Source organism: Sinohyriopsis cumingii, chromosome 16, assembly GCF_028554795.1.
Source record: "Sinohyriopsis cumingii isolate HCF-2022 chromosome 16, ASM2855479v2, whole genome shotgun sequence".
NCBI classification, from domain to species: Eukaryota; Metazoa; Mollusca; class Bivalvia; order Unionida; family Unionidae; genus Sinohyriopsis; species Sinohyriopsis cumingii.
The window spans coordinates 69,199,935-69,212,486 of record NC_142976.1 but is presented as its reverse complement, the minus strand read 5'-3'; the positions used below and the strand labels follow the sequence as shown (position 1 = coordinate 69,212,486).

Here is a 12,552-nt window from a genome sequence, read left to right as displayed (position 1 = left end):
AAAACTGTATAATGTAATCAATGATTACACAACTCACCACTATAAACTTAATAGTAGTGTCCAGCAGCCACCGTAAACATTAATTATTATGAACAAAATAAAAATTCAGACAAAAGCTATGCTGTCCTACAAAATGTTGCCCCCTGGAACAGCACATAAGCTATGCTGACCTACAAAACATTGCTCCCTGGAACAGCACATAACAGACATGATTTTGGTCTTCCATAAATAAAAAAACTGAAAAGCTTTCAAGTGGGGTTTGGGGGTCCTCCCCCAATGGAGTCTCAAGGGGCAGTGGCCATGATCCAGGGGCCCAGGAGGCCGAAGACCTCCTGCCAAAAATGCATTTTACACTCAAAAAACTGCTCCTGGTGCAACTTATGATCATAAAATAAACCAAAATAATCATTTGAAAAACAATAAACTTGCCAAAAATGTTCAACTTGACTTCAATAATTTCACAATATTTATAGTCACATGAATTTGTTCTCCAATACTACTGATACTGAAGTTATTTCATGTGCATTTCACTGTTCACATCATAACTAAGTCACAATAATTTGTCAATATTTGCAGCAAACATATTATACTTCTCTTTTCCTAACAAATCTACAAAATAAACACCCAAGTACATCAATTATATACAAATAATCCCATACATTCACTTGTCTTTTTCTCCAATGGACACAACCTGTTGATATGCCAGTTGAGCTCTTTTTGTGGCTTTGGCAAAGATTTCTTTAGCCTTCCTTTTTGTCACCACTGACTTTTTGGGCTCAATGTGCAATCATTTCTTTTCCTTCTCAATGACAGCCTTTTTCCTTTCAAGCTGGTGCTAGTATTGGCGACATGCAGTGCGCAAATTCTGACAGGGCTAGATCTGTTCTCTCATGCAAGAAATCTTTTTTCTTATAGTAATTAACTGCACTTTTTCCAGATGCCTTCTGAGCTTCTATTTTTCATTATGCAGCTTCTTTTGAAGGTGTTATTCCAAACTCTTCCAACCGCGATTACCGTAATTCAGATCTTTCTTGCAGAGGTCACAAAATGCCAGTCCTCTAGTGTTCAGTTTTCTTATTAACTGACCAACTAAATTTCTGTCAACTTTTCGCTCCAGCCATTCCCATTTCCATATGTTTGTAAAACCTTTATCTAAACAATTCATGTCATGCTCTCTCTCAACAATTTTGGATGCCCTGTTTTACAAGTATGCTTCTTCTTTCCATAGCCATCAGTTTCCATTACACGAAGATTCACTGGATGAATTTAAACCTTGACCAATTAGAATATTCTTTACGTGAGTGTGCTGACTAATATATGGAATATATAATTTACAACGGTCGTTGTGGAATAGGACTGGACAGACTGTTTTTAAGCAACCAGATCAGTGATGATATAAAAAATGGACTATATCAAGAAATATCTGATTCAGGTAAGAAGAAAAGCACAATTCCACTTTAAAACAGAGAAAAATCATGTCTGACATAAGCTATGCTGACCTACAAAATGTTGCCCCCTGGAACAGCACATACGCTATGCAGACATACAAAACGTCGCCCCCTGGAACAGTACATTAGTTATGCTGACCTTCAAAACATTGCCCCCTGGAACAGCACATATGCAACATACCATAAATCAATATAAAAAAAAAGAACAACATTTTCGGTGATATAAATGCATGGGTAATATGGCAGGTTGATAAAAAGCTTTCTGTATACACACACACACATATCATTGTTCATAAAATCTGCTTAAGAAACTATTATCTTTGTCCATACCAAAAGCCATATTTACTGGATGGTGGTCATAGGACTATTGGATGTGTAATTTTATTTACGACTTCCCAATCTGAGTAATAATAATAATAATGAGGACTTTGTATAGCACCTAATCTTTAGAAGCTATAAGCGCTTTACAACTTTAGACAACACCTATAAGATAAAATACATATAATGATATGATGACAAAAACAAACACCATGAAATTAGAAAACATAAAAAACATGCTGAAAATATTTAAGGTAGGAAACATTATTAGGGCTTTAAGTTTGTTCTTGCAGTTGAAATAAGTGGGTTTTGAGAGCACTCTTGAATGGGATCACTGTGTCTTTGTGTCTAAGTTCAGTGGGCAATTCATTCCACATTGCTGGGCCCTGTTATGCAAAAGAACTCTGTCCATATGACTTTGTTTTCATAGTGGGAATAATGAGTATACGATTGTCAGAAGAGGAGCGTAAGTACCTTGCTGGTGTGTACACATGGGTGAGGTCAGATAGGTATGTTGAACTGGAGTCCGTCAGTGAAACGTAGCACAGAGAACAAATTTTGTGTTTGATTCTGGATTGAATGGATAGCCAGTGTAGGGTACAGAGCAGCGGGGAGGTGTGCTCTGATCGTGGTACTCTAAGTATGATCTGAGCAACTGTGTTTTGAACTTTTTGAAGTTTCTGGAGTAGATATTGAGATGAACCAGACAGAATTGGGTTACAATAGTCCAGTCTTGAAAGTCCTAATGAACAAACAAGTGTTTTAGTGGCATCAACTGAAAGCTAATGGTTGCCGCTCAAATTCTGCATCCCAACTGTATGGTGACGACGAGTCAATTGAAATTGTGGTGTCAAGCTTATCTCTAATGGTTTGTACTTTGTCATGGAAGAAATTTGCAAACATGTCCGGAAGGTCGACTGGAGAGAAGGTAGTTGGAAGTGGTGTAGATTTGTTCCTTAACATTAGCTTGTTAGTAATCTCGAAGAGCTCTTTGCAGCTGGAACTTTCCATGGTCTTAGTAGTGTAGTGGGCTGATTTCGCTGCATGGACTATATCTGTGACATTCTTCTTAGCGGCTTCATAAATTTGCTTATGAATAGTGAGTGTGGTGGAAAGCCAAAGCCTCTCAGCTTTACAGCTGTCTCTTTTAGCAGTGTGAAGCTGGTCCCTAACACTGCTATACCATGGAGAACACTTTTGAATTGATACTCTGCACTTGGTTATCGAGTTGTTCTGCTGTAGGAGGTAAGCAAGTTGTTAGGTTTGCTTGGATGTCGTGCATTCGTTTGGTTCTATTTATCAAACGGAGGTTTCTCTTAGTAGCAGATAAAGGTGGAGGGTTAAGGACTGATACGTCAAGATGGCATATAATGCATAAGTGATCTGATGCAAGGTCATGGGATACCAGGGAGAACTATAGAATGTTATCATCAGGTCTATGAAGAATCCAGTCTAAATGTGACCATGTTTATGGGTGGGTTGGTTAACTGACTGTTTGAGGTTAAAAACATTAATGGAATCTATGAGTTTTGATGTGTCTGGGTTTCCAGGACAGTCAAAGTGAAAATTGAAATCTCCAAGAATAATCAGGTTGCCACCAATGGAATTTCCATAGGTAGGCATGTATTTGACTTGCTGACATGCGATATCAGTTAACTAATATATATATATATATATATATATATATATATATATACATATATATATATATATATATATATATATATATATATATATATATATATATATATATATATATATATATGTATATATATATATATATATGCTTTACAAGTTTCAGCAACAATATATAAATTTACCAAATTTCATCGACTGATCTTAAACAGCTCATTTGTTACAGAAGAAAAAAAGATTTAAACCTATATTAACTTTTGTCCCTGACTGAGTCAAGCCAAAGTGGAACATAACATGCCTGCAGGCAATGATATATTGTTATATTAAGTTTCACCTCTTAGTCTGAAATATATTTAGAGTTATAGCGAGGAAAGGAAAGCATGATAGAATAACTGAAATACTGAATCCTGATAATGACAATAAAGACAGGACCTTCAATGTGGAATGTAACACACCTACTAATTTATGACATGTAAGACAGCATAGTTGCATTCCTTAATTTCAAATGGTTTTTAAGCGACAGAGTAGAATGGAAAGCATGATGGAAAAACATTAATACTGAGCTGTAATCTTAATCTTAAAGACTGTAGATGGTATAAAGTGAAACTCCATTATAATGCACTTCACTGTAATATGAATTCGGATGTAACATGGTCATGATATGGCTCCCAAATTTGTAAAAGATTTTACTAATTCTTTAATTACTGCAAAGTTTAACTGCCAAAGTAAATGAGTGTTTGATTTGGTGATCTGGTGAGGTGTGTTGCATTCTTCATGAAAAGAGTTTTTCTTTCTTTAAATGAACAAAAATGTTAAAAGATTCCATTTGTGAATATTCAATACAAATGTTTTAGTGATCCAGAAATGGACTTTGTTGATTGCTTATTTTTTAAAAGAAATCAGCTTACCCTACTTTGTACTGAACCAATCACAATAATGCCATTAATTCTTCTTTATTATTTTATGTTATGTGCAAATTGCTGTAAAATTCAGGGCCAACAATGTATCACCATCTTCAATTGGACCAAATAGACATCACAAGAAGTCTTTTAGTAAAAAACCCATGTAGATACAACCATACAATTAGAAATAATAAGATTTTCAAGATGGCAGCAATACTGAAAGAAGAAGTCAAACCATTTTCATTTAGAACCAATCAGACTTCATATCAAGTCTTCCGTTGAACACCACATGTCAATAGGACTTTTTGTTTAGGAGGAGTAATGAAAACTAGATTGTCAAGATAGTTACTGTAGTGGCCATTTTGAAACTAAATCAACACTGTTTACATTTGGTGGCATTTGACAGTTTTGTACTTTGCTAGGGTTTAATTTTTAAAAAAAAAGAATTTCCCAGGTTCTCCTGTGGTTATCCTGGCTTTTAAAAAACATCATGTTTACCTTAGGTATTACAAAAGAAAATTTAATTAATTTTTGGCAGATGGGTATATGATTGATGGGTGTAAATGGGTATTAGAGTATACAGCTTGGCATTATTTCAGATGTGCACTTATTAAAAAACTGCTGGCTCCTCCTGGTCATTTTCACTGCTTGGACTTTAAAGGTAAATTGTAAACTAACGAGCAGACAACATTTTTATTTTACTTTTTATATTTTTTTTATTGATTTGTTACGCTTTCAGAACCTGGTTCTCCCAAGTTTAATATATGTTAAAGTTAGTGCACTTCAGACTAGTTCACACTGATTTTTCAAAGGATATGGGGGCAGTCATTTTTATTAGATAATCGGTTGGACTATGCACGATTTCCACAACCATAACATGTGAAGAAATTTCACCTAAAAGTACATGCAGGGGTGACAGTAATGGCGGCTATAGGTGGAAGCTAGTAAAGTGGGCTCTGTAGATTTTGGCGGTTTTAAGTGGTTATTTTTACAGTGAAATGGTTCATACTTGTTGGGATGATGTGTGAATATTCAAGGAATGCAGGACATACAACATTACTGGTAGATCTTAATCAATTTTGAAAAAAAATGTGTTTTTCCACTCAAAATTCAAATTTGATGGAATAGAGATGGAAGTTTAGTGGTGCAGTTTTGAGACATTCCCTACCTATTTGTTTGACTCATTTACTTATTTCAGTGTAGTTTGCCTTCAATTGTAAGAATTGTTTGGCACATAGTGAGTAATGAATGTCAATGTCACAATTGAGTAGTGAGAAAAAAATTAGTCCAAACAAGATTATCTACAAGCATGAGTGGAAAGAAAGATCAAGGCAAGCAACAAATAAAAACCAGATTACAGAGTGGCACCCTAATGGAGACATCTGACACAAGTATGAGTGAATCAACCTTGAGTACAATTCAGCTGGACTTGGATGAAATAAAGCAAAGTCTCAGAGGGAGCATTTCAAAAGCAGATTTCACATCTGCTATTGCTGACTTGGTGACAAATGACCTTACAGAAATTGTCTCAACTATTGTGAGGAAATTGTTAGAGAATGTGAAGGAAGATCTGAGAAAGGAGATAGTTGTAGAAAGTGAAAGGGTAGTAAAGGAGAGAACAGGAGAGTTGATGGATAGGGTGGATTCACTGGAATTCGAAAACCACCAATTGCGAGACAAATTACAAGAAGCAAAGAAGGAAAATGATAAAATGATAAGTGACGTGAAAGATTCTGAGAGGAGATCAGAGCAAGCAAGTGCAGCTTCAAACCAAATCGAACAATATTCAAGGAAGCTGAACATAAAAGTTTTAGGGCTGGAGGAGGAGGAAAATGAAAGTCTGAGAGAGAGAGAATTCCGAAATTGGTGAAGGAAGCCACAAAGATTAATTTGGACAACAGGGCCATAGTGGCTGTGCATAGGATTCCAGGTCGACAGGGACAACCAAGGCCAGTGATTGTCCAATTTTGGAGTCTGGATTGTAAACTTCCAATTATCAAGAAGCGGAAGGATTTTCTGCAGTACAAAGGAATTAGACTGGTAGAGGATGTAACCAGGATGAATACTGAACTTATCAATAAATTATCCAGGCATCAAGAAATTGACAGTGCATGGTACTTTAATGGATCTGTGTATGGTAAAACCAAATCAGGAAAAAGGATAAAATTTGACATCTATGATGAAATTGATGAGAAAATTAGATTATAAGTGTAATATGCAACTCTGTGAACTTATGAAATTGACCGAATAGGTATGTGAACTTTCGTTTTGATACTCCTTTTTCTACTCTAATTTGTTTTAATATTTTGTTTATAAGACACTTCTTTCCCTCACCAATTTTGTCCTTAATTAATATATTTGTTTATTTGCTGGTCCACTGTCATATCTCTCCCTAATAAATTCTCTCACTAGTTCATAAATCATCTTGCACTCTTATACACTCATATACACATTTACTCAGTCGTTTACTCACTTTTTTCAACATTACTCTTCCACGATAAATTTCTCAGTCTCACATTCTTGCTCATACATTCAATCACCCACCACTTCCATGTATGCACTCATTCACCCTTTCTTTTTTTTCCCTTTTACCCCTTCTTTCATTCATTAATTTGTAATTTATATTCTTATTAATCTGTGCCTTTTGGTTTACAAAACTGTCTTAGCTCCGGAAAGGTCTGTCAGAGGTGCATAAGAGTTATCACAAATGGAGTTGCTTCACTTGTTGTCCATAGTATACTTTATCAATGTTAAACGCAGCCAAATCTACAGCATGTACTGCTCACCTCTGTCTGCGTAGGTTCGAGTCTCGGATTCGGCCAATGTGGGTATGTGAGAAAGCTTGCCAGTAGCTTCTCGAGGGTCGGTGGTTCTTTCCAGGGTTTTCCCGGATTCTTCCTCCACCATTAATACTGGCCGCCATGTATAGCCTATCGAGTGCTGAAAAATGGCGTTAAGCCCAACAACAACAACAACAGCATGTACTGTAACACCATGGATGATTTTATTATGGATGTTTGTATTCTGTGTGAGTGTGAGTGTGAAAGCTATGCATATGATAAACTCAAGGTGATAATTACTTCATACATTCCTGTACAAGAACATGTATGTGTAAAATGTCTGCTGTTTTCATGGATAATAACATAAAAATTATATCTATTAATGTTAGAGGCCTGCAAGGTTCAGTCTTAAAACGAAGGGATATTTTCCACTGGGTAAAACAAAAGAATGTATCTATAATATGCTTGCAAGAAACTCATAGTACAAAGAACGATGAAATATATTGGGCAGCTGAATGGAGATACAAATGTATATTTAGCCACTGCTCTAGTAAGAGTGCTGGGGTTGCAATATTTTTTAGAAATACTTTTGAATTTATAATTCATAGAGAAAGATGTGACAGTCAAGGGAGATTTATTATTTTAGATATTACAATTAATGGCAACAGAATAACCCTTGTGAATTTGTATGGTTATAATGATGATAATCCTAGCCTTTTTAGAAAGTTAAAGGAGGAGACATTATTTTATGGGAACTCGTCAATTATAATGTGCGGAGACTGGAATACTGTTCAAGACTTTGATTTGGATACTTATAATATTTTACATGACAGACACCAACAGTCTAGGGCAGCGATTCAAGACCTGAAAAACGAATTGGAATTAATTGATCCCTGGCGAAATTCCAACCAAGACTTAAAGATGTATACCTGGAGGCAAAAATCTCCTTGAAACAAAGTAGATTAGATTACTTTCTTGTATCGGATGACGTTCAGATGAATACAGCTGATGCATGTATCTTACTAGAGTACAAGACTGATCATTCAGCTATTGTTTTGAATGTGGCGTTTTCAACATTTCCAAGGGGAAAAGGATATTGGAAATTTAATGCCCAACTGTTGAGGAACATTGAGTATACTGATTTGGTTAAAAAGTGTATAACTGACACTGTAAATGAATATTATGTAGGGGGAAATAAAGATGACTCTCTCCATGTTTCTCTTTCCTGTAATGACCAAATGTTCTTTGAAATTTTGAAAATGAAAATAAGATCTGAAACTACATGTTATTCTATTAAGAAAACAAAAGAGAAACGGGAAAAATACAAGAAAATTGAGCAGGAAATAATAGAAATTCGGGGGGACTGTCGAATAACATAAATGGGGAAAGTCTGGAAAATTTCAAGAGAAAAAAAGCAGAATTAGAGGAATCTAGGAAAAAATACACAGAAGGTGTTATATTAAGATCTAAAGCTAGATGGTATGAATTTGGGGAAAAAAGCACAAAGTACTTTTTAAATCTTGAAAAAAGAAACTATGTTAATAAGACAATAAAGGAAATTATTTTAGATGATGGGACAAATATATCGGACCAAACAGATATTTTAGAAGCTCAAAAACAGTTTTATATGGAATTGTTCAAAAGTAGAATTGCTCAGCCTGATGACGAGGCTACTCAAGAAACTCGAAATAGATTTTTTAATCACAATATTAAACTTAGTCAAGAGGAAAGAGAATCATGCGAGGGTCTGCTTACAATTAATGAATTCGGTATGTCTGTAAAACGGATGGAAAATGGAAAAAGTCCTGGCTTGGATGGATTCACTGTAGAGTTCTATAAATTCTTTTGGAAGTCTCTGGGGGGATTTATATGTAGATCAATAAATTACGGATATACTGTAGGAAAACTTCCAGATTTTCAGACTCAAGGAGTCATCACATGTCTACCAAAGGAAGAAAAAGACAGAAGATATTTTAAAAACTGGAGACCTATATCACTTTTAAATACTGACTATAAGATTGCTTCAGGAGCAATTGCAGCTAGGATTAAAAAGGTTCTTCCATCAATAATCAGTGATACTCAAAAAGGATATATGAAGGGTAGATTCATTGGAGAAAACACCAGACTATTATATGATATCATGGACCAACTTGAGAATGAAAACAGATATGGTTTATTATTGTTAATAGATTTTGAAAAAGCCTTTGAATCAATTAACTGGATCTTTGTGGAGGAAGCTCTACAATCTTTTAATTTTGGTGATTCTGTTTGTAAGTGGTTTAAACTGTTTTGTAATGACTCTAATAGTTGTGTTATAAATAATGGCCATATGTCATCTTTATTTAGACTTAAAAGAGGATGTCGTCAAGGAGATCCCCTTGCACCTTATTTGTTTATCATTGGGGTTGAGATTTTAGCTATAACTTTAAAGCAAAACGTGGATGTACGGGGAGTAATCTTTGATGCCAGTGAATATAAATTGGGTCAGTATGCCGATGACGCTTTTATTCTTCTTGATGGATCTAGTTTTTCTCTCGAAGCAACTGTGAATATCTTGCAAGGTTTTTTTCTATTATCTGGACTTAAATGTAACATAACAAAAACAAAAGCTTTTTGGATTGGAAACAGGAAATTTTCTAATGAAAGAATATGTCCTGAAATGGGCCTAATTTGGTCCTCTTCTAACTTTACACTCCTTGGCATAGAATTTTCTCCAGATTTACAACAGATGGTGGAAATTAATTATATGAAGAAACTAACAAAGGCAAAACGAATACTGGCAAGCTGGAGTCAAAGACATCTGTCAATAGTTGGTAAAGTAATTGTTGTAAATACTCTTGTTCTGCCCATATTCATACATCTTTTTTCAGCATTTCCTAACCCATCAGCAAAAGTTGAAGCAGAACTAAATTTGTATGAGGTGGAAAAGTAGAGAGAATAAAACGTGATATATTAGTTTCCCCAGAAAACGAGGGAGGACTAAATATGATACACATATTTTCATTCATTAGGTATATTAAGATAAGATGGGTTAAAAGATTGCTGGAAAAGGAAAATGAACGTGGCAGAACTTAGTCAATACAACTATACTCAGAAATAAAAAGGATATTTGGAATTTAGGGAGAAGGAAATTAGAAGAATTTAGTAAGTTCAAAAAAAAAAAAAAAAGGACATGCAAGTACTACAGATGCCAACATTCTCTCTATTGTACATGTTGCAAATGCAAACAACTTTACCTTATACCTGTCACTCTGTCAGAAGTATACACTATCTTTGGAGTGTCCCCTTTAGGGTCAACTATACAAAATTCCATGTTGATGACCATCCATTCAAAAGGAGTAGCAATAACAAGATTTTCAAGATGACCACTGTAGTAGCTATATTAGACTCCAGATCTGTACCATTTTCATTTAGAACCAACACGACATAATAGGGAGTCTTTTGGTGAAAACCCCATGTCAATATGACTTTCCATTCAGGATAAGTAGCAATATTGTTTTCAAGATGGCTGCTGTGGTGGCCATTTTGGGTATCAGATCAGCTTGAAGTTCATTAGGTCCAAGTAGGCATCAGAAGAAATGAAAGCCCATGTTGATATGACCATCCATTCAGGAGAAGTAGCAAAAAAAGATTGTTAAGTTGGATGAATGTTATGGATATGTCTGTAAAGTTTCATGGCTTTGTTGTTGTTGTTGTTGTTTTTGTGGGGTTTAACGCCATATTTCAGCACATGATAGGCTATGCATGGCGGCCAGTAATAATAGTGGAGGAAGAACTCGGGAAAACCCCATGAAGAACCACCGACCCACGAGAAGCTACTGGCATGCTTTCTCACATACCCACATTAGCCGAATCCTAGACTCAAACCCACGCAGACAGAGATGAGATGGCAGTGATCCATAACGGAGAGCACTTTAGACCACTCGGCATTTTTATGGCAATCTTCCAAGTAGTTTAGGACTAGCAATAGCATAATGTGTACAAAATTACAATGGTACCACATAAGCCTGATCTTGAAGATGGGAGCCCAAATGTGGAATTCAACACTGGGTGATGGTGTATAGGTATAAAAAGTTTCATCGCTTATTCTCAAAGTGATTGAAAGCTGGAATGTAGAAATAAAAGTGTGATGGAAAACTTAAATACTGAGCTTGGACCATGACCTTGTAGACAGAACATCACACATACTAATGATCATGTACAAGCTTCATACCTTAATATGAAAAGGGTCTAAGGTAATAGAGCTGAACACAAACAGTAATAGAGCTGAACACAAACCTTACAAACAGTGAGACATGACCTTGAACTTCAACCTTCCCCTCTAATGTGATATGTGACATACCCTCTGTCATGTTTGCCTGCCTGCGATTATGTAAGTCAGGAACAAAGGAATGGGTTAGCGCAATGAGTATGTCGACCCTGCACTGTTGCGGTGATTTTTGTTTGTACAAGAACCGCCCCGTTAGGTGTTAACCCTCGCATATAGATGTTAGAAGCTTTGTTCTAAGAACAAAGGACCCTCAATGCTATTGTAAATTTCCCCGCTTTGACAGATGGCCTGAGGCTCGTCTGTTAAGCTAAACCGACTGGGGGTAGAATTGATATCCAATCAGAACTGAGGAAGGGTGGGGCCATCAATTTGAACCAGAACTTAACAGCCATTCGGACTGATAATGAATTAGTGATTTGTAAGCTGTCGTACTGGTAAAGCAGAATATACTCACTCTGAGGGAGCCACTCGAGATTTGGTGGGAAAACTCTTAGTACATTCTAAGGACAGAAAGCTTCGTAAAGGTCAGTGAGTTATTTGCTCGATTGTTGCAGAATGTTACGGCATTGTAATTGTAATTAAGTGCAGTATGTATATTTACTTACTAGAATCGTTAGTACGTAGAATTACCCTTGTATTGTTTAATTTACATGCGTACTTGAGAAATGAGCTATGATTATGTAGATTGCTCGCTCATCAGAATTAATATTGTATTTCGCTATTTAGTCACTTCGTAGTAAACTAGTGTATTTATTCATGTGATATTCTAGATTTTGCCATTGTGAATTAAATGGTAGCTTGTAAAATGGCTGCAGTGTGTAAATTTAAATAATATGAATATTTGAATATTTGTGTACACTTGTGGGAGTGTAATGTACAGAAATGCGTCAGATTATTGTGATAGTGTTGAGAATAATGAGATTAAGAATATATATATATATATATATATATATATATATATATATATATATATATATATATATATATATATATGATGCAATTTAGTGATTTCTGTATGATAAGTAGGATACCGCTCTTATTGCAACGTTGTTTCTATAAGAACGTGTGTGTTTTTCGATGTGCATGAATGCGTGACCAAAGATGTAGATAACCTTGTTCTGATGATTGATTGATTGTTGATTTAGTGTGAGCGAGATGGCTAACACAAATGCTAACGTCCTTGTGTTTTTCGTAGGAAG

The 12,552-nt window shown here is 35.5% G+C and overlaps 1 protein-coding gene across 1 annotated transcript in view; it reads right to left on the bottom strand.

The window, feature by feature from the left end:
- Positions 1–12,552, bottom strand: part of LOC149780731 (low-density lipoprotein receptor-related protein 3-like) — a 59,478-nt gene that overhangs the window by 12,337 nt on the left and 34,589 nt on the right. The window lies entirely within an intron of this gene.